This window comes from Mauremys reevesii, linkage group 9, assembly GCF_016161935.1.
Source record: "Mauremys reevesii isolate NIE-2019 linkage group 9, ASM1616193v1, whole genome shotgun sequence".
NCBI lineage: Eukaryota > Metazoa > Chordata > Testudines > Geoemydidae > Mauremys > Mauremys reevesii.
Window position 1 is genome coordinate 88,360,860 of NC_052631.1, and position 26,459 is coordinate 88,387,318.

Genomic DNA, 26,459 nt, shown 5'->3' on the forward strand with positions numbered 1-26,459 from the left:
CAAATTAAAAATATACAGTGAATCCTGTTTTACAGAAAGTGCCTAACCTTCCCTAGATTTTACCTCAAAATCACTTTGTTTTTTGTTTAAAAAAAAATAAAGTTTGGGGGCTGACTGTACCATCTAGCTCTCATTAAAGTCAAATGAAAGGTCTTAATGGGAGTCAGACCATGTCCTTAAGGCATGCTTTTGAGTGGGGAGCAATTTGGAAACAGGAAGCGTGTGCCCCAGAAAGACACAATGCTTTCTGGAGCCGCAATATAATACCCTAATGAAAGGATGATTTTAGTACCAGTATCTGTATGCTACAAGCTTAAGCCTAAATTTGGAGAATTGACCTGTAATTTTGGATGCCCAAGATGAGACACTAGGTATTTGGTTACTAGAGGCACTAAGCACTTTCAGCTGTGGATGAGGCTGAACTAAACTAATTGGTGTCCCAACCATGCTCCACATGGGCACCTCGTTCCTGCCCCCCAATAGTTTCATCCTCATGCTGCAGTCCGACCCTGCCAGAGTGTCAGAGTTAAGATGAACAAGGCCTTCCACTCTACTTTTTTCAGGCTTCCTGTAGACACAAACAGGCATTATTTATACTTGGTTTACGTTTTCAAGCTTTTGTAAGTATCCATGACAACTAGAAAATTTGTATTTTTAAAAATGAAAGCTGATATTCTGATATCTTGTAACTCCAGGAATTTGGACCCTAGTCATGAGTCTAGAGTGTCTATGCCTTAAACCTGCCGTGGCTGCAGAGGCTTAATGACAGTGAAAATCAGGCTCCAGGGGTATGTCTACACTGCAATTAGACACTGGCCTGTGCCAGTAGACTCAGGCTTGCAGGGCTTGGGCTAAGGGGCTGTTTAATAGACATTCCCTGCAAGGTGGGAGGATCCCAGGCTTCGAGCTGCAGCCTGAGCCCAAACGTCAATTAAACAGCCCCTTAGCCCAAGCTCCGCAAGCCCAAGTCAGAAGGCACAGGCCAGCCGCTGGTTTTTAATTGCAGTGTAGGCATATCCGCAGTCTCTGAAGCTGGGCACCCAAAACTGAGTCCACTGGAAATTAGTAGATGCTTCTGAAACTTTTGGCCTTAACTCATTGATGTAATGAATATACTAGTCATGAATTTTTAATGCATATTCCTTTTCCATATAGAGTGTATATGCCCTAATGACATTTTTCTGAAATAGAGAATTTGTAAAACAAAACAAAACAAAAAACATTAGAGGAATATTAATGAGGTAGATGCTCCTATAAATAGCTCAATTGATGCAACTTCAATGGAGCTATGACAGTTCACACCAGCTGAGGATTTGCCCCAGTAATTTTAAACTATGTATCCTTCTCTTGTGCTCAAAGAACAGGAGTACTTGTGGCACCTTAGAGACTAACAAATTTATTTGAGCATAAGCTTTCATGGGCTACAGCTCACTTCTTGTGCTTGAATCTCTCATAAGGTAAGAAGAATGCTAATAAAACTATGGCATTTATCCAAAGGCTATGCCCTCATAATTTAGAAAGAACATTGGTATTTAAGCAGAAAAGCCTTATTAAAGTATGGTTGAAAATGGGTTATATCACTGTACCATAATCATTGTTTTGGACTCAGATGTGATCATTGAGCCTTGTGATTCATTTAAGACATCTGGATTTGCTATTGTCAGATTACTAACATCCTTTTCTTTCTTTTTTTTTAATTTATGCCTTGAATGTCTGTAATATTTAAATATTTATAACTTAGGTTCACCAAGTTCATAATAAGCACAAGGGAAAATAAATCCACTATGCAAAGGGTGATTAGCGTTATCACAGTCTTCTACAGGGCAGCTGTTTATTTTCAGTGTTCATTTTCTTGGATCAGTCAGGTAGCCAGCTGTTCTTTTAGGGCATTTCTGTTAATTTAGGTAACTTCTTTGAATTGTAAATCTACCACCAAATTTCTAAAAATTCAGCCTGGAGCTCATAATTCAATGATCACAAATTCAAAAAATGTCTCCATGTCATAGGCATTTCAAACAAATGTAAAGCATATACACTATAAATCACCTAATACATCAATGCCTATATGAAACTTGAATGGAAAATGTCCAAGTCTGTGGGGTTTCTCAAATAAAAAAATAATGTAGTATACACTGGGTACTTTCCCAGCGGACCATATTCAGGTTGAAATACCATATTACTATTTGTTTGACTCTATAAACTCCTATTTTTATCATTATGGCATAGCAAAAATAGAAATGTGATGAGTGGACAACCTATAATTTATCAAATTTTCAAAAATTGCATTGGATTTGTGCCCAAGTCCAAGGATCTAAGCAGTCGTAGAAGAGGTAAAGGAAGATGAAAGTGCTACCGGAGAGTGATTTGGGGAGCATTTGTGTGCAGGTTTATAAACACAAATCATGGGAACCATGTCTTACTCTGAAAAGTATCAAGAATGCTATGTAAGGGCCCAATGCCTTCAGTTTTAGTCATACAGCAAGCCCTTAGTTATGCATGTAGCCCCTATTTTGGTGGCAAGGACTACTGGCTTGAGGCCACAGGATTGTGCCATAAATGTTTAATTGTAATAGAATTGCAGCTTGAAGTCCTGGTGGAAAAACTACTTATTCTCAGCTCCCATAGCATGTGGTGATATCCAAACCTGTCATTGAAATGTTTTTTTCCCCTATTGTAAGTGTGCTTATCTATAGGATGTTACATAGTTGCTCTATTACATAAAAATATGAATCTTACTCCGTGAACGTCAGTATTCTTATTGAAATTGTCAAATATTTAGTGGCTGTCAGCAACATCCTGGAGATTGTGGGCCTATTCAGTGACTTCAAAGGGAGTTCTGTGAGGGCAGAATTTGGATGCTCAAATGAAGTTACTTCAAGTATACACTGTGAGCAGAACTTGGCCCCACGTATTACCTTGTTAATGGGCCAAATTATACCTGGAGTGCTCATTGACTTGTGTACATTCAGAGGATAGAATTTGGTGCTCTTGCCAGAGGGAGGGTACACATTTTCTTCCCACTCTCCTTTTTGCACACCCAGGGAAAGAGCTAGCCAAAATTGCAATTCTTGTGCTCAATGGAGTGCAATGACTCACCTTCCTTGTCTAAACGGGGGCTATCCAGTACAGAGGTTGTGGAGCCATTCACTTCTAAGAGTTTATTTCTGAAAGTCTATAGAATCTATCTATGGGCTGAACCCCCCAGCTCCTTGACTGAATAGCAAACTGTCTTTACTGGGCGTCAGTACTGGATGGGATCCTTCTCTTAGACCAGGAGATGGCAACCCTTCAGAAATGATGTGTCGATTCTTCATTTATTCACTCTAATTTAAGGTTTCGCGTGCCAGTAATAGATTTTAATGTTTTTAGAAGGTCTATTTCTCTAAGTCTATAATATATAACTAAACTATTGTTGTATATAAAGTAAATAAGGTTTTTAAAATGTTTAAGAAGCTTCATTTAAAATTAAATTAAAATGCAGAGCCCCACGGACCAGTGGTCAGGACCCGGGCAATGTGAGTGCCACTGAAAATCAGCTCGCATGCCGCCTTTGGCACACATGCCACAGGTTGCCTACCCCTGTCTTAGACCAAAGAGCTGCTGCAGAATCATTCTGTGGAGACTATTGCAGCCCAATAACCAAAATAACCAACCATGAGGAGAGGATGAGAGGATTCATGCCTTTGTAGAGAAATGTGCCTAACTCTATTCCTGCATCACCCCTACACTCGGTCCCTGGGCATTGAGGTCTACATGGAGTAGGCAATGTGCAGTACAGAATTGACCCCCCACAACCCAGGCACTCTTCAATCCAGCTCCACCATTTGCAGCAGGAAGCCGCATCAGTTGTGCTGCCAAGTTAGCTCCACAGTTGTGAAGCTGGGGACTGGACATGCCTCTCTTAATAAAATGATTGAGTGTAATTTAGACTTTCCTGACACATACTAGTGCACTTTGAGAACAAGAACTGAACCACAATGATAACTGAGCCTTTCTCTTGATTTAGGGTTTTTAGCTGTTACATCTTTAGGAATGTAAGAGGTTCTACCTTCAGGCCAGAGAGAAAAAAACACCTGGAGTTCATGGACCCAGCAGTAGCAGGGTCACCCAGAGGTGTAGAAGGCCTCTGATCCCAGCTAGAAAGCATGAATAGGGGCCTATACTGTGCAAGTGGGAGTTATGACCTTAGGGATCTCAAGATATAGGGACTTGCTGTTAATATAATTTGTCTTTAGCGAATAAATAAAATAAAACACTTGTGCATGAGGGCCTGTTAGAAAGGGTTTGACTTAGTACTGAAAGATTTTTTTACAAAATCAAAGCTAAAATGTGGTTGGTTGTTGTGGTTTTATTCTCATTTTAAGTAGCCTGCAGTAGATTGTAAGCCCCTTGGGACAGGAACAGAGCTGTCTGAAAGAGCACTGAGCATACTGTTGTCACTCAGCAAATAATAATGGATAAAGTTGGATAAGCATTGGATAACATCTGTTTGTTCCCTTTGGAATGATTACTTTTCAGATGCAGGTGTGAGTACAGCTCAATTTATATTACAATTAATATTTAAACTATAGAATGATAGTGGTGAGATTGTAGGGGAAATGTTTATAGAATAAAGACAGAAGAATGTTTAGAGGGAAGCAGACACTGAATATATAAGGTGAAGGGAAAGAACAGAGCTGCAACAAAAATAAGAGCCCTCATAAAGCACCAAAGCAGAGAGAAGAAAAATGTTTTACAGTAACAGCAAAGCACCGGGTATTCTTAGGTGAAAATTGGCAAATAATCATTTAGGGTCTCATTTTCTTTCCTGGGCCTCCAGTGAAGTCAAAGGGAGTTTGCAGTATTAGGCCAATGCGGACCACTGCTGAAAATTGCACCTTTAATGTTTTATCAAATAGTGTGGCAGAGACCAGGCTTCCATGGCTGCTAGTGTCAACTGGAATATATTTTGAAGAATTTAAAAAACACTGAGTCAATTTTCGTGTGACCCGTAAGCATGAAAGAGGGTCAATTTATGAATTTGCCACGGTGCGAGTTCAATTTTTAAAGCTGAACTCTAAAAAACTTGATTTGCCAATACATAATAGAGTCCCATACAATAGCCCCTCTTTCTTGAGTCCAGGGAGTGTTAACATACTAGCTTAACACTGGGTTCTTTTCAGGTCAACTTGAACAGTATTTCCGAAATCAGGAATTGCTTATTCTTTACCAACCGTGTATTAATTCACCCAGAACCATATTAATATATTATCAACAGTTCTCCACTCAAGTGTAGATGCAACTAGTGGTGTATACTACCCACACAATATAGACTTGCAAGCAATTATCACAGACTAGAGTTGAGGCTCAGTAGTTATATCAAAGAACAATGCTTAAAATTCTTTTCAATCTCTCTTAGGCTTGGACTTATAAAGGCATTAAAATCTAAAATGTGGTTACTTGAGGTCTCATTAGGAGTGTAGATTCAACAAGATAACCTACAGTTGTTTATATTAAAGATTAGGTGGGGAAATACAATATTTGAAATGAATTCTCACCACCCTTAACCCTGGGATGGGGGAAGAGTCCTTTCCACACAGCTGGTCTAGGCGTCAGTCACACTTAGGTTTCTGCAGCTTCTTGTGTTGGGTTCAGTCAACTCTCCTCAGCACTGGGTGACTTGACTTTTATATACTCTAGTTTCAGGATCCATGCAAGTGAGTGTTTAAATTTTTACCTTTCGATTTCTTTGCCTGCTTCCATTGTTATCTAGTAGATGGTGATGGTGTGTAACAAATTACTTCAATCCTTTTATTATCGGAAGCTTTTTGAGGGTGATTCATTTCAAGGATGGTATTTCTATATTAGCTCCAACTATCAGCTGGGATTCTCCTTCTCTTCAAAGCAATATCTCGTAATATCCCAAAGTTATACCTTGGTTTATGTCTTCTAACATTTCTCCTTCCTATTGCCAGAAAATTCCAATTATTTCTAGAATACAACAATTACTTACAAATGAAAACCAACAAAATCCTTATCTTCTAGATTTGGAGGGCATACATAATGCATTCTTTGATTTTATATATAAGCATTTTGCATTATTTAGGACTTTCAAGCTTATACAGAGTTCTTTTGTAAGCTTGTCTCGCTCACCAACAGAATTTTTTCCAATAAAAGATGTTACCTCACCCAAAATTGTCTCTCTAGTAGAACAGACATTTTCCACATACAGAAGGATGTAGATCTGACTCACACGGCAAATGTACAGATTCTGATTTAACATGACTAAGACTATTCATCATATATTTGATTTACAAGGAATACAATATATAGTTCATAATTTGGGGTGAAAACATGTGGCTTAGATTGTTTGGGGTAACAGTTTGCCCAATTTGACCTTCAGTCTTCCAGTCACATATCAAGTTTGTTTACCTTGCAGCTTCCCCACCCATCTCTTTTCTTGATACTACATGTACAATGGGCAAGCTGCATAGCAAAGCAGGGTGTGATACTTGATTGGTAACTTGAAGCCTTTTTTAGCTAGGTTGGAATTGAGAAAAAGGGTTTATCCATATGCATATTACAAGAGATCCTTGCGTAGGTGATTAGCAATACTGGTACTCAGCCATTTTAGTTTCTATTCTTGGGGATGGGAAGGCCCAACCTTGGCTGATTGTGGGTCCTTAGACAAAGTGTCTCAAGTGATGTGAAGCATTTTCTTATTGTCTTTATAGGTGGATCCTATTCTGGAATAGAATAAACCGAGGGGGATAGATTTTTATCACTTTTTTATTTCTTTTTTTTTTTTTTTTTGGAGAGCCAGACGGAATCATTAGCTATTGATCATACAAGGCATACCCCTGACAGACCTCATAAATTCCAATTAATATCTGATTTATATGAGTAGTGCACTGCAAGAGGAGGAGGTGAAAAACAGTCCACAATCCCAAACAATAATATGGCTGTTGGAAAAAGTGGACAGGAGACCTGTAAGAAATCCATTTAGTGTGAAACAGACGGAGAAGAATGAGAAATCCTGGAGCAGAAAGAGGTGAGGCCTGGAATCTGAGAGAAGTGATCTCAGCTGGAGTCAAAGAGGGTTCCTGAGTCTTGGATAATCAGACCAGGTGTACAGAAGTACATTGAAGAGAGCACATTACTGGAGCAGAGGAAGCCTGAGAGAAGAGGAAACCTACAGCGAATAGCAAGACCTAAGGCAGAAAAATGCTTTTAGAGGGGATAATTGCTTTGTTAGTGTTTACTTTTCTGTCTCTGAAGAGCTGTTCTTAGTTGGAAAAAAAAGCATGGCTCAAAGCTTTCATTTATGTCAGGAAGCAATGCATATTTAGGCTTGTCAAAATGATACTTTCCACACTAGAGAATGTAATCTGAACCATTCTAAATAGTCTCACTTGACAGTCATGCTTGATAAAGACAAAGAGACCATCTCTAATTGCTTTAGTCTTTTACTAATGAGCTTATTATTAATATGAAAGCACCATTATAGTTAATTTAAAAGATAAGCATAAAAAAGGAAGAGTCCAACAAGTCTTCTATTTTTTTCTGTATTTTTTCTGGGTTTTTTTTAAACAAATCTATTTGTTTTAAATCCAGCAGTTTCTAAATGGAAATTAGAACTTGCCTGATAGGAACTGTAAACATCAGCCTGAGAATGAGTAGTAAAAAATATTCTATTGTAATATTTCTTATCCAGTGAGATTATTTTTAGTGATAAGGTAAAACAGCTGGGACCTTTAATCCAAATCAAAACCTTATCACATAATTACTACTGAGAAGCTGAAGGGAATCATCCATTCTCACTATCTTGATATTGGTGATTCAGAGCTCTTGATACCAACTGTATTTGCATTAACTCTTAGCACTGGAATAATCCAGACTCCATAGACCAAGGATTTAAAGATTCATTCATTCTAGTGATTTCAATGAGAACGGGTTTGAGTCCTAAAGGGTGGGATTTTCAAGAGTCTAAATGACTTAAAGCACAATTTCCACTGACATTCAGTAGAACTTTGTATTCTATAATCATAGGAATGTAGAGCTGGAAGGGACTTCAAGAGGTACTGTAGACCATCTCCCTGCACTGAGGCATATCATAACTGGCAGGTGTTTGTTTAACCTGTTCTTAAAAGCTTCCAGTGATGGGGATTCCATAACCTCCCATGATAACCTTGTTCCAGTGATTAACTATCCTTATTGTTAAAAAGTTTTTTAACCTAAATCTCCTGTGTTGCAAACTAAGTCAATTCCTTCTTGTCCCGCATGGAGTGGGCATGGGGAACAATTGATCACTGTCCTTTTTAAGCAGCCTTTTGCACATATCAAGTCCTCCCCTTAGTCTTTCCTTGACTAAACATGCCCAGTTCTTCCAACCTTTTCCTAGGTCAAGTTTTCTACAGGGCCGGCTCCAGGCACCAGTGCAGGAAGCAGGTGCTTGGGGCAGCCAATGGAAAGGGGTGGCACATCCAGATCTTCAGTGGCAGATCCCTCAGTCCCTCTCGGAGGGAAGGACTGGCTGCCGAATTGCCACCGATTGCGAGCGCGGCTTTATTTTTTTTGTTTTGTTTGTTTGTTTTTCCTTCTTCACCGCTTGGGGTGGCAAAAAAGCTGGAGCCGGCCCTGGCTTTCTAAACCCTTTTTGTTGCTCTTCTCTTGACTCTCTCCAATTTTTCTACATTTTATCTGAAAGTGTGGTGCCCAGAACTAGACACAATACTTCAGCTGAGGGCTTACCAGTGCCAGATAGAGTGAGACAATTACCTCCTATGTTTTGCATACAATACTTCTGTTAATACCACCCAAAATATTTGCCTTTTTTTCAGCAGCATCACATTGTTGACTCATATTCAATTTGTGATTAACAGAATCCTGCAGATACTGTTTTGCAGTACTGCTGCCTAATCAGTTATTCCCCATTTTATACTGGATTTTTTTCACTCCTGAGTGCAATACTTTGCATTAGTCCTTTAGTTTCATGTTACTGATTTCATACCAATTCTGCAATTTATCAAGATCATATTTAACTCTAGTCCTGTCCTCCAAAGTGCTAGCAACCCCTCCCAGCTTGGAGTTATCAGCAAATTTTATATATATCATTTTGGGACGTTTTGAATATCCTACCATAAGTATATTCAGTTAAGGAAACTGAAATCCTGACTCCATTGAAGACCAAGACAAAACTCCTCTGAGCCCAGGATTTCACCCTGTGGCTGCACACTGTCCCACCAGATGGCATGGTGCAGCAGCAGCTCTGCCTGTTTCCTTCCTGGTCTTCTACTGCTCCACCTAGCCTCCAATACCATCTGGGTTGAGGTGACTGAGACCTCCAGCTAAGTTCACTTGTACTTCTAGCCTCAAAATCCAAATCAACACTGTGAGGCTGTATGATTGTAACATGACCATTTATATCATTATTGCAGCCTAAATATGAGTAATGGCTGCTCCCATGAGTCATCAAATCATGCAAGGGCATGTGACTAACACATGTGACCCTGGACTCCACCTTGTGCCTGTAATTTTCCACAAACTAAGACTGAGAGCATCCCCTTCATGTGGATCAAGATTCTGGAAGCATCTCCTGCTCTGATTTCTAGACTATGGACTGATACTAAAAGGAGCATTCCAATCAATGGATTGAGGACTTTCCAACCTTTTGGAAGTTACCAGAGACTTTACATGCCAGTAGTTTATTCCATCACTGTTTCAAACCTCATACAAGAAGTTTTCAATGAGTGTATGTGTTTGTTTTCCTTGGCCATTATAACTGTCTCCCCTTTCTTTTACTTTATACATAAACCTTTAGATATTAGATACTAAAGGATTAGCAACAGCATGATTATTGAGTAAGAGCTGAATTATATATTGCTCTGGCTTCGTGGCTGATCTATTGGTATTAGAAGGACCCTTTTGTTTAATTAAATAGGTTTTAAATAATCATTTATCATAAAGTCTAGTGTCTGGGTGGTGAAACAAGGGCTGGGATGCCTAAGGAGACTGCAGTTTGGATTTCTTGTTAACTAGTGTGGTAAGACAGAAGTTTACTTTTGTTACTGGCTTGATATATTTTATGGAAGAATAACCACCAGTCTGGGGTGTGTCTGCCCTATTTCTCAGCAATTTGTCCTGAATTTGAGCATCCTCATCTGTGGCCCACTGAAGCACAGTGACAAAGACGAAGAAACTTAAACTATTCCCTTTTCTCAAGGAGGCCTTGATGTGCAACACTCTTCCCTGGTTCCTGGCTCCAGACAGCCTTCTTTCCTACACTGAGATCTGAAGGTCTGCACTCCCTCCCTCCCAGCCAGGAAGCAGCTGAGCTGGGCTCTCTCTTTTTAGCCCCCCCCCCACCTCAAAGCTTGACACCTGCTTCAGCTGTTGCAGGGTGCAGCTGATTGTGTTCCCAGCAGCCTATTGTGACTCATGCAGGGTTTGTACACCCGCCACCCAACGAAATTAACTGACACTATAACACTGTGCAACACCGAGTAGTTTTCCAATTTGATGGCATATTTATTTCATTCTGAAAATTGTTCTAAATGTTCTACTTTTATTTAGATATACATTGGTTGCCTGCTATGAGCCAAACTCTGCCTTCATATACCTGTGTGGAGCAACTATTGAAGACCTCTTTGGATGAGATGAGAGCTTGCATTGGTTGTTACATTTAGATATATTTTTCATACTATGGGATATAGTCTCCCTTGATGCATATGCATATCTACTAGCATCAGAGTTATGCCAGAGTATCGAAGGGACACTGGAATCCCTACATTTGGCCTACTGTAATTTAGCTAAAAGCTTTTAATTAACAGTATATGCTGGACCAAATTTGATAAACAGCTAGAATAATTTATTTTTAAAACCCTGACAGGATTGTGAGCGCTGATGCAAATGCACTAGAATGGTAGGAAATTGATGATAATAACAATAAGAATGGGGTGAATGGGGTGGTATTTGTTCAAACTGAAAAGTACTGCATGTACGTTGCTCTACAAAAAGGTTGTTAGACACAGTAATGCTGTGGTTTTTTTCAAAGAGATCTTTTTAAAATATTTTTAATTCATATTTGAAGTGATCTCTGAGCAGATGGAGAGTCTGTAAATGAGTTTATGACAAGACTCAGGGGTTTCATCTAATTAAAAACGAAAGGTGAATACTGTATGTAGCTGACTTTTATTTTTAGGTGAGCTGTTTTAATTTACTGTCTGAACATATCAGGGAAGGAATGAGACTATCGGAATGTATGGTACCTGCCTCCATAAAAGCAGAGTGATTATTTCAGGATAATCTTCATGTACCTGCCAAATTGACTTGACTAATGAAGTCAGTTAGTTAACATTATAACCCTGTGGGAGCAGCACAGTGCCTGATGAGGCCACACACTCTCTGAAAGTATGTTCTGAGATCACGCAGTTCTTGAGTTTAAAGGAACAGGAACCTGTATGATGTAAACTGTGAATTTTTACTGAGAAATACTCAGGTGAAGTCAATGTTACACAACTGACCATGGCTGCCATTGCCTAGTTTACCTCTTGGTAAAACTACAATGCCTTGTTTCCACTAGGCAAGTGCACTTGTGTTGTTTAGATCATGGTAGAAACACACCTTTTTTGGCTTTGAAGACAAAGCCATGGGGTGATTGTTTTCCCCAGAGCCAGCCTGTCCTAACCCAGAAGAACTTCTGCTCCAAGTCACTCCTCTGCCCCCACAGTCCTATAAAGCTCAGTATTCTGAGGAGAGGATTTTCCCCTCAGACTCTTCCGATGATGCATGATTGCTCCGTCACTTCCCAGTGTGACCAGTAGTCTGTTCATTTCATGTGTGACAAGAAACATTGTTCATTATTCATTCTGCTCGTGTGTTATAAGCCACCACAACCCTGTGTCTGTATAGTTTATTTAGACTGTAATCTCTTCAGGGCAGGGACTGACTAATAATCTGTCTTTTTATGGTAAAGTAAACTATCATATAGCAGGAAACAATTACAACCTCAAACAGTTAAGACAAAGACCATCCTCTTATTTTTACAATAAAAAATCTAACTCCTTCAAGAAGAAATCACACTGTTGAAAAAGTGTTCTTCTTTAACCATGATATTGCAGTCTGGACCTAGCCAGAGACAGCAAATTTGATCCTCTGTATGAGGATTCTGGACTAATCAGCAAGGATCTCTACTTTGCCTTTCCCTCCTTTTGGTGGGTGCCTTCTTGTTTTTCAAGGCTGCTTGGGCTAGAACTATGACTGGCCAGTGGGTCCTAGAAGTCATTCAAGAAGGTTGTCACCCAATTTCAGGGTTTGCCTCCTCCCTACACCTAATCCTGTCCCTCTTCTGTGATGATTCTCAATATTGTGCTATATCAGGAGGTATATTCTCTGCTTCACCTGGCTCTATTACAGATAGTGTCACTTGATTTCAGGGGAAAGGGTTCTATTTTCTATACTTCCTAATACCAAAGAAGCAAGGTTGGAGGTGCTTAGAACTAGAGTTTATGGGTTTTTTTGTTTTGTTTTGTTTTTTGGTCTGCTATGCTGAGACCCAAGGACATGATATGCTTTCAGCCAGTAAAGAGTTGTCTTTCCAGGAGAGAAATGGATGTGTCACAGTTAGAGGTTTGAATAGAATATTGCCAAGTCGGAAGAATTTAATAGAAAAATATGTGGGTGGATAGTGAGGACATCATGTATTAGGTTAAGAAAAGTGTAGTACCTACTTGAGGGTGTACAAAGCATCTTATATTTATCACCATCTGTCACTTAGTTTTTGATTTATTTACATTAAATAAAACACACCTATCCAAAAAACTCCGCCATCACGTACAATCACTTAGATTACATCAGGAGCATCAGGTTAGCCTGCACCCCTTCACATCAGCTGGCAGTCCTCAAATGACAGACAATAAAAAATAAAAGCATTACCCACCCAGACTATAACTATTCAAAGAGAGCTTTTATAACTGTATTGTCTTCTAGAAATTTAAATGCCACTTTTGAGATGAGCTTTTCTGTACATACAATTCACTGAATGGCACCACACACACACAATGATAACCAGTCGCCTAACACAGAATGTTTTTTGGATACGAATGGCCTAACGTATTTCAAGCTACCAGTACAAAAAATTGGTTTTTAATCCCAAACCAGCTGCTTATGCAACGTGTATATTTATTATGCAATATTAGCAAGCATGCTGGGAAATAAACATTTTCCCCTTAATACCTTGAGCTCTAAGAAAAGGAAAAGTTTAGTTCTACAGGCCCAATCTTTTGAAGTCAGTGGAACGGAGCTAATGTACACCTGCTGAGAAGGGCTTACAATCTCTTGAAAATGAAGTACAATGTTCAGACAGGGTTTATAGACACTCTGTTCTATTAGATGACTGGTCATTACTGTAGAGGAAATGTCAGAATACCAAGAATACCTGTTGTTGGACAGTTTAGAAACAAGCAAAAATGTAATATATCATGTTGGGTCTGGGTTATTTTGTTGGTTGTGTTGTTGCCATCTGCCCAACACTGCAATTAATAACCTCTGACTCACTGACTTTCTTTTATGGAGGTGTTTGTGTTTAGAGTTTTCACTGGCCTCCTGAGAAATGAAATTTCTTTCCATGTGTTCTGTCCTGAATTGTTTAGCATTTTACTTGGTTTAATTTGGATCATATTGCAACACAATGGTTGGACTCTCTGAAGAATTCATTAGGCCAGGAATGTATTGTAACAACAAAAGAAAAGAATTAATATTAGATAGCAGTGCGAAAATTTTTAGGGTTTTTTTTCCAAAGACAAGATACTAAAGTGCTTTAAGACACAATTAGGTAGACGCTTACACAAAACTAATTCTTCTGATGTCAAGAATGCACACATGAGTAAGGGCATGTAAGTCCAGGCTCATAGTTTACTTCAGTGAAATTTCACAATATGAAGTCTAGAATTTTATTATTTATTGTGATTTGGCTAATGGGATTTACAACACATGATCCTACCTGCACGAATTTGATATAAAAAAATCTAGTAAGAGCTATCTGAGACGTATGAAACATACTGTGTCTGCTGGTAAAATCATATTATTAATGGTTTAATTTCTTATATTTTGCACAGGATTCAAGGTTCCAATTAAAACCCTGTTTGGGCCATTGCTTTGCCTTCCAGTTCTTAATCTTTCCCGAAAGCCTCATCATTTATCTAAAACAAAAGAAGAATGAGGTAAGGCGAGAATGTAATGAAATGCAGCATAACACATCTGTCAAAGGAGCAGAAAGTAGCTTTAAAAAAATCCAGGATCAGTGACATTCAGAAATTATTTGTTGAGCACTAAATGCTTTCATGTGAGGCATCTTAATTCCAAGGGGTCCATGTTTGTATTATGAGTCTAACATACACTGGAGGTTTTGTTGCCTGTGTTAGAGAGTTTTACAGTTGAAGTAGCCACAGGGTATAAATAACTGATGCCAGTACTGTGAGTGATAATCTGTATTGCTAAACAATCTCCTGCTTTGTAGAATGCAACCCTTTAAGAGATTCTTTGACATTTTGGTGCTGAAAATTATGAATATAATTAACATTTTTAGAAGTTCTTTAATATCCATTTTTTTATAATGTTAGATTTATATTCTACAAATACAGGCAGTCCTCAGACTTACAACACAATTGGTTCCTGAAAATGGCATTGTAAGTCGAAATGTTGTTACTCGGAACCTCAATACGCTCCATTGCAGGACCGAGCATCGTAAAGTCGAAACTAATTATCATAAGTCGAATCAGGGTGACAATTCAGAAACATTGTAAGGGCCATTCATCATAAGTCAAACGTTGAAAGTCGAGGACTGCCAGTACACCAAAGGCAACAGTGGGCAATTTGGTATTAAAAGCCCTAACCTAATTCATCATGCAGAGGTCTGATACCCTTTAATTCTTTATTGTTGATAATACATCTTTTTGAAATTCCTGTGCTTGACACTTCATTGCTATGTTGTCACACAGTGTTGCATTACTACATTCAGGGGTGACATAGACAGAGGAAACACCAGTCCATGAATTTAAGGCATGTGTAGAATATATGTCTGGACAGTCAATCAAAATGATCCTAATTTGTTTTCATTCTGTAATATCTGGAGAGTTTAGGAAGGGTAGGATCAGGAAGGGTTGAAGAAAAAGTTAAATTTCTTCCTTTGCTCCTACCAGCCTGTTATTCTATATGAGTATTTTTAAAGGCCTATACACAAGATAATTATAAGAAAAAGGAGAGGTATAGCCACAGGTACTTAGTTCATGTCTTATAGGCATCAGTTATTCCATATCTGACCTATCAACCATTGCATCTTCATTTTATGTAAGGGCCAAATTCTTCTCTCAGTTACTGCAATGTAAATCAAGACTATTTTCAAACTTCTATTGAATTCAATAGAAATGTTCTGGAACTAAACGGGTACAAATAAGAACAAAGTTTGGCTCCAAATGGGAGAGCTGCTTCCACTTCAATATCAAAAATTACAAAATTCTGCTCCCAGTTATACTCAGTGGTATAATCAAAGGCAGTATTTGGCTCAGTCTACTTAAAGTTTCCCTTTTTGATATTCCTCTTTATTTCCCTGCCTATACATCATCCAGTATTCATATTAACACATGGGGCATCAGTGGAAGTTTTCAGGACCATTTGCTAGGAGCAGCTTTGAGACATCGCCTCGGATGGTTATGTGCTGCAATGGTAACTATTTTTATTTACCCTGGGGATTCGCTTAAATCCACTGATTGTTGTGATGTTGACTTGTCTAGTTGATGATATTTACAATAGATTATGATTCTCCTTCGATGATGCTGATAATGCATTATGTTTATTTAACAACTGAAGTCTAATATTTATCCATAGAATAGGAGCAGCATAGATAACCACAATTTTTTTAAAATGTCGTTTTGATAATTACCATGCATAGCTTTCCTACAGATGCAAAATTTGTGTAAATTTCTGAAACAATAACTTGATATTTGTGATGCTGCTGTAATAGTCCTAATAATTTCATGAAGTGTCAGCAATGCTTTTTGTAAACCTCCATTTTTTAGTGTGTTCCTAATTCATCCCCAAAAGAACAAGGCCTCACGCTGGGCTGAAATTTGACATACAATACAGCATCCACGACTAAGTTTTTTTTATGCATTCTGAAAAGGAAAAGTTATCTTTAGCTCTAGGAGTAAAAATACGGATTATCTTCTCATGTGGTATAAAGGAGGAATAATTGTGATGAAATCAGTGGAGTTATACCTCTGGTAAATCAGTGGACATGAGATGAGAAAAAGGCCTAGTAAGCAGAAAAAAGGTAAATTTTAAGTGATTATAAGGGATAGCAAACAGAACAAAGCAGATTACAGGGTAAATAAAACAAAACACATAACCTAAGCTTAATTCTAAATGTAGGCAGGTTGCAGAGTTTCTGCAGCTTAGAGTTCCAGTTATTGCTCTTTACAGACTTGTCTCAGCCTGGACTCAGCCCTTGCCTTTCCCCCGTGTAGTTCCTTTGTCTCTTCAGGTGCTTTCAGCAGTCTTCCTCCTTGGGCGGGGAGGCAATGGAGAAGAGCACTCATTGACTCCCTTCCCCAGCCTTAAGTAGGATTTACATAAGGCAGGAATTCTTTGTTTCCAGTGGAAAAATATCAGCTGTATCTAAGGTGGTTCTTTGTACCAGTAATGACATCGCATGACCCTGCAGTGTCAAAGCAACATTCTAGGAAGCTCCTCAGGAAGGTGGGAGATTAGTATCTTCAAAGTTCTATTGTCCTCCTTAAATGGCTCATTCAGGCTGATTGCCTACTATCTGGTGAGCATTCCCCCATGTACGCACAGTTGTACATAGTCAGTCTTCCTAACTTCAGATACAGAAATGATACATGTATACAAATTGGATAATCACATTCAGCAAATTATAACCTTTCCAATGATACCTTACATGACCCATCTTGCATAAAATATATCTTAGTTATGCCATATTCATATCATAACAATATTTTAATGAAGAATATGGAGTGTCACAGCCCCAAAGTCATTGTTTCTTGTAATGAATGCTTGCAAATGAATAGTACATGATGGTGGCGGTGTTTGTTATTTGTATTACCATTGTGCCTAGGAGCCCTACTCATGGACAACAGATCAGTAACACATAATATATGTACCATTATACACTGCAGACACATTTTTAATGATGACCATGAGGTATCTACACACGTGGTGGTCACCCTTAAAAATTTGTCTTGCATAATAAATTTACCTGAATATAAGAAGTACTCTAGGACTATCCTATGATTGGTATAGAAAATTTGAGTAATGTACGAAAATACTATTCTGGGTGTATTTAAAAGTTGCTAAAATATATTCATTATCATCCAGCACATCCTCTGTGACCTGCACAGAAGCCTCATGGTGCCTGATTCTAGTCCCACCTCTTAAATTAAGAGTGACTCAGTACAGGCCTAAGAAGTTATGCCAGTAGCATTTCAGAGCCTTTCCTTTAATTGATGACTATCTCAGATTTTTATGGCTAACTAATTCTCTTGTGTTTTTATCATTAAAATTTTTAACATCAAGACCTGCCAGTTACTGTAATGTCTTCACTTCAAAATTGTTTTTTTTACGGTATTCCCATAATTTAACAAATATAATTCTAGAAATTAATTATTTGGGAGCATAATTTCCTTGACATTAATAGTGTGGATCACTTATTGATACTCAGTAAATCCACTTTTTGTTTTAGTTCAAACATTTCTATTGTGCTTCTGTAAGTAAGTATATCCATGTTTATGTAAAGCTTCTTTCTGTGAAGGATGAGAAAATACAGAAGATATTTTTCCCCATCTGTCTGATTTTTTGTAAGTTGATATAAAAAACCAAGACAAAGACCTTAGAACAATAGGAAAGTTTGTTTTCTTTATCAGGCTAAAAGATTCCTGTTTAAAATCTTTTGGGCATTGACAGGTCATTTGTTTGACAGGCAGATATGTTTTGTTATACTTGCAGTAGTGTGTTTAAGATATAGATAGATAAATATTCATATTCATTTTACTTATGAGATAGCTTATTGTCCTTAGTGCACAGCAACAAGCTATTATGTCATGGATGAGAGATCTTGATTCAGATGTTCAGTGTACAATTTCTGCAGGGCTGAAGGCGTTCAGTGATTCTAGTCTTTTCAATGCACAAATCTTTTGTTTGAATATAAAGTTTGATTACGATAGATTAATCTTTATCTATTAATTGTTAGGTGTATGATTATGCAACCCTATGTATGCTGCTTTTTTATTTACTCTCTTTGGTGCAATCAGAGAAAATGTTCTGCAGTCAAAGTCCTTTAGGAGATGCATGCATGCATGCACTGGTCATGGCTAATATTGAATGCAAAAGAGCTTTAAGGGTTACAGCCCTACAAAATGAAGTGTGATTTGTTTGATAATCATTTTGAGATATTTGTTTTTTCAAAAGATTCATGTGGGTTTGCAAACAAAAAAAAAGATCTACTGTGCTGTGTACTTCCCATTTTAGCTACAGTACTATTTAAGATGCTTGAGGGTTCTCAATACAGTCAAAGGTTTGCTCTAAGGATTTTATACATCCATTTGTGGCTGAGGCTCACATCAAAGATTTTCTATTAATATTTCCATGATGAAGTAGGAGTCAGGCTGCTGGAAATGGCTATGCAATCAATGAAAAATACTGTTCTTTGCACTTTCATTTGAGGATTCAAAAGCAATTTACAAATATTAGTAAAGTCATATAAAAATCTTGTGAAACTAGATCAGTATTAATATCCCATTTTAAAGACTAGTAAAATAAGGAACAAATTAGTTACCAGTGCTGCCTGAAAACTACCCACTTATTTTGCATGCTCCCATGTTTGTGTGCCAGTGCACCTGGAGAGAGCTACAGTTACATCTTCAAAAGTGCTGAACTGCAGCTCCTGCTGAAGTCCATAATTACAGTCCACTTTTTGAGTATTTGGAGAAGCTTGACTCCTGAATCTAAACTTCAGGGCTGTGGTCTCGCTCTGTCTAATTTTTGATTAAACTCAACCGAAAAATCAAACTCCAAGGAATATGAATATTATGCAGACAGAACCCGTAAAGAAGAAATAGGGTTCACTGACTCACATGTGGCCCAAATCAACTTTCCAACAGCCATATCCACCTTACTCCACAGGTATACATGAAACATATTCATTAAAACATACTATGGTCAATATAAAGTCTGTTTTGTGCTAGAGAAAAGCCAGATCACCAACTGTGTATTTAAGGGCAAAGAAAGAATAGCCATCTAATCAAAATCCAGGAGGCAAAGCATTTGGTAGAGGTTTTCAGCAAGCTCTTTTTTATTCTGAATCAAATACATTTAGCACAGTGTATCTCATTAAAACTTCATAAAGTGATTGTTCAAATTTTACAACCAGTTCTGTACCTTATTATAAAGCTTTCTTGCTGTATTTACTGTACCAGCTATGAATGGTGTTTATGAGACATGGAAAGAGGTTGGAGGATTAAGTTGTCTAGTACCCGAAAGTGCCATACAAATTATACTCACGTCTCACTAATTTGTCACAGTGTAATTTGGTGCCAACTTTTAGAAGCAATAGTTTCAGAAATGCTAACAATGGATTTGGTACCAATTCCAAAATATGTGATTGCCAGGACCTCAAAGTAGATAACTATGAGCTTGATCCTGTACTCTTTACTCAGACAAAACTCCAGTTATGAATAGGAGTGCACAGTGCCATGGTGATAAGGAGATCTTTTAAAAAATGTTAAGTAATATGAACATCAAGCTAATACAGCTTAACTCTTGATTCTGCTCTCAGATATTTTTTATTTAATTTCTTAAACAAAATTCTCTGTTTTTAAAAGGGACTAAAGAACATTTCCTGGAGATAACTTGTACTATCAATCAGTGAAGTGTCATTTCTTTAATTATGTATATAAAATATAAAACTAGGAGTTACTATATAATTCTAACTGTGTGCATTTTTTCAGTCAGTCACCATGGAGACAGCTTCCTGCAATTTTCCAAAGTTGTGTCCCTTCAGATAAAAGCACCTTTACACAATTCAAATGATTTCATAATATTTAACATCTCTTCTAGAAATCTGATGTATTAGCTTAACCTAATACTCTATTTGTGTTCAGTGTAGCAAAATTGCATACTTAGCAGAGCTGTTGCTGCCCTCTTCCAATATGTTTTGTAAATCAGTGACTCAGTAACCCACAGGAGACAAAACTAATCCATCAGAAAGGCTCAACGTTAAAAATACCAATAGATGTTTCCAGTATATCTTTTTATTGTGTTGACCTTAACTTATTACATACTGATAATAAAGTCTTATAACAATCTTCTGAGATTAGATCAGTATTAACATCCCACTTCAAAGACTAGTAAAGTGAGGAACAAATTAGTTAGAGCCACATTGTGAAAGCTACCCCTAATCTTGAGTTACATAATTCTGATTGTTATCTACTATGGCTAATACATGCTTTTGCTAGCATTAGATGCTTAGGACACAGGAAATAACCAGCATGACATTGTATCTTCTCTTTACCATTGCTGGCACCAGAAAGTCAATACCTTATGAAATGTGTAAACCCCTTTTGAGTCTAGAACACTTATAAAATGACACAGAGCTCTTCTTCAGGTCTGTGTAAACTTAAAATCTTATCTCTCTTGCCAAGAGAAGTTGATCCAATAATAGATATTACCTCACCCACCTTGTCTCTAATATCCTGCAACCAACATGGCTACAACAATGCTGCATATATTTTACTTACACTTAATATATATATATATTCCTGAGCATCAATATTTTTCATATGTAGGTGACTAGGGTAGCAACCAACTGTTCACCAGAGATTTGAACGCTGGTGTTGAAAGCTCTGCAAGCTTGCTTTAAAAAAAAATTCAACATTTAACTGTCATCCTTTTGGGATCACAATGAAGAGGAAGGCTGGAAATATCAAGTCACTAGAGGAATTCAAATCTTTGTAAGCACAAGAGGTCTGAACAAGACAGTAGTATCAAGAAATTGCTCTAAAATCAGGGAGGTGGGGTGCATGCACCAGTTGCATGTCAGAGTGAGAGAGGTGAAATGGTAGCATGGAATAAGAATAGACACTAGCTATATATCAATATTACATGCTCTTATCAAAAGACTTTTGCAAGTTTCATTTTACTTCAGACTATGTCTACAAATAATATTTTAATATCTTTTTATTACCTGGTTATTTTATTTTTGCTAGCAGCCAAGGAGGAAGGTAATTGGAAACCCAGTGGCAAATAGAAGATCTGAGTGTAGAACTGGGGAAAGGTTAACTAAAATCTGATGTCTTTTCCCTTCTGTCTCCTTCTTTGACATCTACTTGGACACATTTCTTCAGTTTTAGCAATCTGTACTCCCCCCATCGCAGTATATAAATAAATCTGGAGATTGTTTGTTTGATAATAGTCCTTGACTTTGGTTTCAGGATTAACTTTCTACCTCTGGAGAGCTAGGATAAAATCCCATTTAAGTATCCTGGTCTCATCATAATCCCTAGTAGACATTTGTCTACATCTTAAAATCACCAACAAAGAAATCTCGGTATAATAATCTTCTACTCAAGAGAAGCCCATGTCTGAAATAGTAAGGAGTTCAGGACTGAGCTGCACGGGAAAATGTGAACCGTGGGAAAGTAATAGTATCCTTACTGATATACTCATCTCATGAGGGCTAAATTCACATACAAATATACAAAATATACAAATATAAAAAATTCACATACAGATATAAAAAAGGTGTGAAGTATGCAAAACAAATCAATGTGAACACAGACAAAAACAGCATGTTTAAGCTTTTAATTTAATTACTGGACATTTATTTTGATTTGTATCTGAAACACAGCAGGAAGAGGAGAGAGCGATTGCATGCACTGGAATAAAAATAGCTCATCTAAATGCACAATATTTTCCATTAAACTGTCCCTTAGGCTTACAAGCCTAGAGAGGGTTGTTTTCCCTCCCCACTCACCGCCTTTTTTTTTTTTAATGAGGTTTATTTTAATTTCAGTATGAAACAACAGGAGTCTTGGATCAAGATCATAACACACGATGTTTCCAACTATTTAAATACATTGTTGTTTATAGGTATTATTGCCTCTTATTACACCCTCACTAGCAAAATAAGGTGCTATGTTAACTAGACATGACACAGACACAGTATCAGACTCCAGGGACATTCCCCCACCCCTTATCATTTAACTGGGGTGTATGAGTCCACACACATCCCCCCACCTTGTTGCCTGGGCCAGTTTTAATCTCATGTCTGAACTCATACAACTGGAGAGTTCTGCTGATTTTCATTTCTGAATGATCAGTGATTTGGAAACTGAATATACACGCAGCAAAAAATGAGAAAATAAAACAAATGTGCCAGCATTGTGTGTTGTGTTTCAGAGGTTATCAAGGCATTCTACAATGAAAATTCTTTGATGATTAGTTAGTTAGGACTCATGTTTTGTTTGTTTGGTTTTCCTTGAAAGAATTTTATTGATTGTTATTTTCATAGCATTTGTATCAAATCTCCATTTTTTTCTTTCTCCGGGTTTAGCATTTTTTTGTTTTTCACACATTTCTATATTTCTATATTTTATGCAGGAGAGAGTCTGAAAGGTTACATAGTTGTATTGAATAAATTTCATTTTTAAGTCTGTGAGTGATTTATTATACCACTGCACACTTTCTTTGCATCTCTTTTCACTAATGTGATTTCTCAGGTCTTTGCATCATGTAACAGTTTCACTAGTTAATCCATTGTAATTTTAACTGGCAGAAAACATCAATTAGCAGTATTAAATTTTTTCTTAGTCAACAAAGCAGAAAGTTAATTTTAGTGTTTATTTAGGTATCCATTGACCTATCTATTGGTGCAGAAATGCCAATAACTGTATTTATATAGTTTTTAAAAAATATTTAAAAAAAACTCTATTGAAGCCAGAAGAATACTTGTCTGAGGAAGTGAATCATTCGTGGAAAAATAGCTTGGATTTTACTTTTGGTCATTGTTTTGTGTGATTTTTCTTGCATTATTAAATGCTCAGTAGTTGAGTTAGAGTTATGTTAAAACAGAGGCCTCCATAACTGTGCCTGCAATATATGCAGCTGCATATATTTGCATTTGTATACTCAGGCTGAGCAACCATGTAGCATCTTTGCACACACAACTGAGTAAGCCTGAAAATACTGCCTGCACAGTTCGGAAGCGCCTCTCAAAATTAGAATATGGAAGGAGTCCGGGGTGGGGAATGTTATCTATTTATATATTATCCAGTATTTACAATACTTTACAATGAGATGTATTAGTTTTAATAATTCATAGTTTAAGAGTTCAGTGTGGATAATTTATTAATAATATGGCGTCATCAGTTATTTCTCCTTTTTATTTCTCATTTCCTATTTTTATCCCACTGAACTTATTCTGTTTTATGGTTGTATTGAAAAGTAGTGGTGAAATCTTGTACCTCTTGGCTTAGAAGTACTATGTAGAGATGTATATGCAGTACAAAAGCTTCAGTCGGAGATTTACAGTAGAGCTGTTTTTCCACTGGAAAATGTTGGTTTGTCAAAACCAAAACTTTTTCTTAGGAATGCATCGGGTTCAACAAAACTTTTGTCAGTAAAGGTTTCTCAGGTGATGGATGTGTAGGTGAGACTGGTGCATCCTGGATAGAGCCTGGTGATCAAATCACTCTACTGGGGAATGAGAGACCTAGGTTCAAATCTCTGCTCCACCTGATCCATATCATGGATTTACATCCCATATGAGTGCCATAACCAGTGATCTTATAAAGTCAGTCTCTGGCCCAGTGAATATATAACTATTTATACAAAGTGGAACAGCTCTAACAAGAGAGACTAAGCCTCCCTCCCGCACAGAATAGGCAATAGCCTGGTCTGAATCAGGCAGAGTAGGAATTTGAATTTGCATCTCCCACATCCCAGGTGAGAGACCTGACCACAGGCTATTGGAGTGGGGGTTTCTCGTCTCACTTTTTGTTGAAAAACATAAAGGTCTCAGGTTTGTCCAGTGTGAAATGGGAAACTGTTAGAAATCACAAAACTTCGCATGGAACAGGAAAACCACTTCCTGCCCAGTTCTAATGTGAAGTAACTCTCTATGGGTTTAGGGTAGCCCAGCCTCCAGGATTGTCCTGGAGTCTTCAGAATTAAAGATTAGTCTTTAATTACAGATAATGTCATGTGATGAAACCTCCAAGAATTCATCCAAAATTGGTAACCCTATATGGGCTTGTCTACTCAGGAAGTTAGTGGAAAGTAAGCTCGGGTGCAAATTTAAAGTGCAATAGCTATTCCTTACGAACTCCCTGTGTGGACATTCCTACTGAGCATTAAGAGTTTTTACAGTCAAATGCCAGCTTACTCTGTGTTAACTATGAGCTTGTCTACACAGGAAGTTATGATCTGTCTACCAATATCTTTAATATTCCATCACTGATCTTTGGTTCTGTTTCCTAATCTCTGTGTATCTATTTCACATTTTCTGTGCATCTGTCCCGATACCTTATATATCAATTCTGTGTTCAACTCAGTAATACAGCAACCTTATGTTGAATATCTGGTACCTGGAATAACAGTTTTTACAGTATCCAAATCTAAATGTATCAGTATATAGAACACTAAAGATAGTCCCATCCTAAACTATCCAGCATTTTGGCCTTTAGTGTTGTTGCTGCTATCTGGTCAGTTGATGACCATTTGTATTTTAAAAGTTTGATTGCTTTTAATCCTTCATGGTGGTGATGTACAGTGGTCATCATTAAAATGAGAGCATTTGCTAACAAGATACCTGTTTTACCACTTTTTACCTCAGATTTGTACAGGACATAACTATGATAAATCTGTGGTATCAGTTCCTGAATGCTGACTTCTTAATGGTGACCTCTGTTGTATTCTGGGTGGAATGGGTCTAATAGCATCCTAGTATTTTACAATTAATTTGAAGTGATTTTTATTGGGGTTTGTTTGTTTTTGCTCCTTCTTGCAGTAGGTTTTGTGGGATGCCATAGTCTGATAGTGACCTCTGAAGCCACTTGCTATGGAACAACAAATCTTGATGTTCCCAGAAAAAAGTCAATATCTGCTTATTGTTGTTGCTAAGGGGGTTAGAATTGTTGTTCATACAAAACCTGAACTCTTATTTCTCTGACAAGTTTAAAAAAACAATCCATAGTATAGTGACACTTTACCAATATGGTAATTTCATTTAAACATGCTGTAGTTAGTGATTTTAAAAAGCAAATAAAAACAGAGGTGATATGTAGTCACAACCCCACATTGGGACACTACAGTTTGGATTTCATTAACCATGTGCTGCCTAATGTCACCTACAGATCCAAGGAGTGAAGTGGAGTATGACCAGAACAGGATCTGCTCCCTTTTATTGCCCTTCCCTGCATTCTTAGGAGAAGCTAGTACAAGGACTTCCATTGCGTTCCCTTACTCAAAGCCTAAAGCACAACGAGGCCACTGAATAAACCAACCAAACTCTTTTTCTGGTGGGGTTTTCTTCCTGTCTGTCTGGCAAAAATTTGTCCCTGACAAAAATGCCCCACTTTTGCAGGCTTGTAAGTGAGTTAAGAACTAGGAAACTAACCTGATCCAACATTTTCTCTGGTGTTTCTTAAGGGCTCAGTCCCATAATCTGATAAATGAGTGTGCGTTGCCAGGAGTCCTTTTAAAATTAGATATGTGCTTTAATGTAAAAGTTTAATGCTGCCGATTTGAAATTGTCTGGGACTCATGGGTTGCAAAAGACCTCACATTGCCTTCCCTGGGCCTGATCCTTCTCACATTCAAAGCAATTGAACTTTAACATTGACTTGAATAAGGAGCAAGACCAGATGTCTCATTCACTTAAGCAATGTCTCTTGCTGCTGCATCTGAAGCTTTCTAAGTTTTGTTTCTGATTTAACATTCTCTGACATGCTAATAATTCTCAAAGTCATATGACCCCTAAAGGATTTCAATATAAAGCCACAAAGAAGAAGGAAAATTCTTAAGGCCTTAATCTTGCAAAAATGTAATCATGAATAGTTCCACCAAGTAGTTGGAACTACTCACGTGCATATGGTTAAGCTAATGCATAAGTGTTTGCAGGATGGGGACCTTAGTTTGTTGTCTGGGATCCACCACACCTAATAAAGCGATGGCACTATAACTTATCTTGTAAGATGTGTGATGCCTGCACACTAACCACTGGTACAATCATTGTTAATCAAGTTTGGAAACTCTCATACTCCAATAGCCAGAGATGCTTATAAAGGTATGAAAAAATCGTTTTCTGTGTCCTTGAGTCATCCAATTTAGCATTGACACTGTGTGCTTTTACTTAAAGGTTTCTGAATGAAATCTTGTGCTTGAGGCATGAAGATTATAATACTTCTCCAGGT

General features: G+C 37.6%; 1 long non-coding RNA gene across 3 annotated transcripts in view; it reads left to right on the forward strand.

Moving 5' to 3' along the window:
- The window catches only part of LOC120372712, a 177,160-nt gene that overhangs the window by 121,250 nt on the left and 29,451 nt on the right, over positions 1-26,459 (forward strand). For all 3 annotated transcript variants that reach the window (XR_005585136.1, XR_005585137.1, XR_005585138.1), the window contains one exon: positions 14,094-14,198. This is a non-coding gene — a long non-coding RNA (uncharacterized LOC120372712). The remainder of the gene's footprint in view (positions 1-14,093; positions 14,199-26,459) is intronic.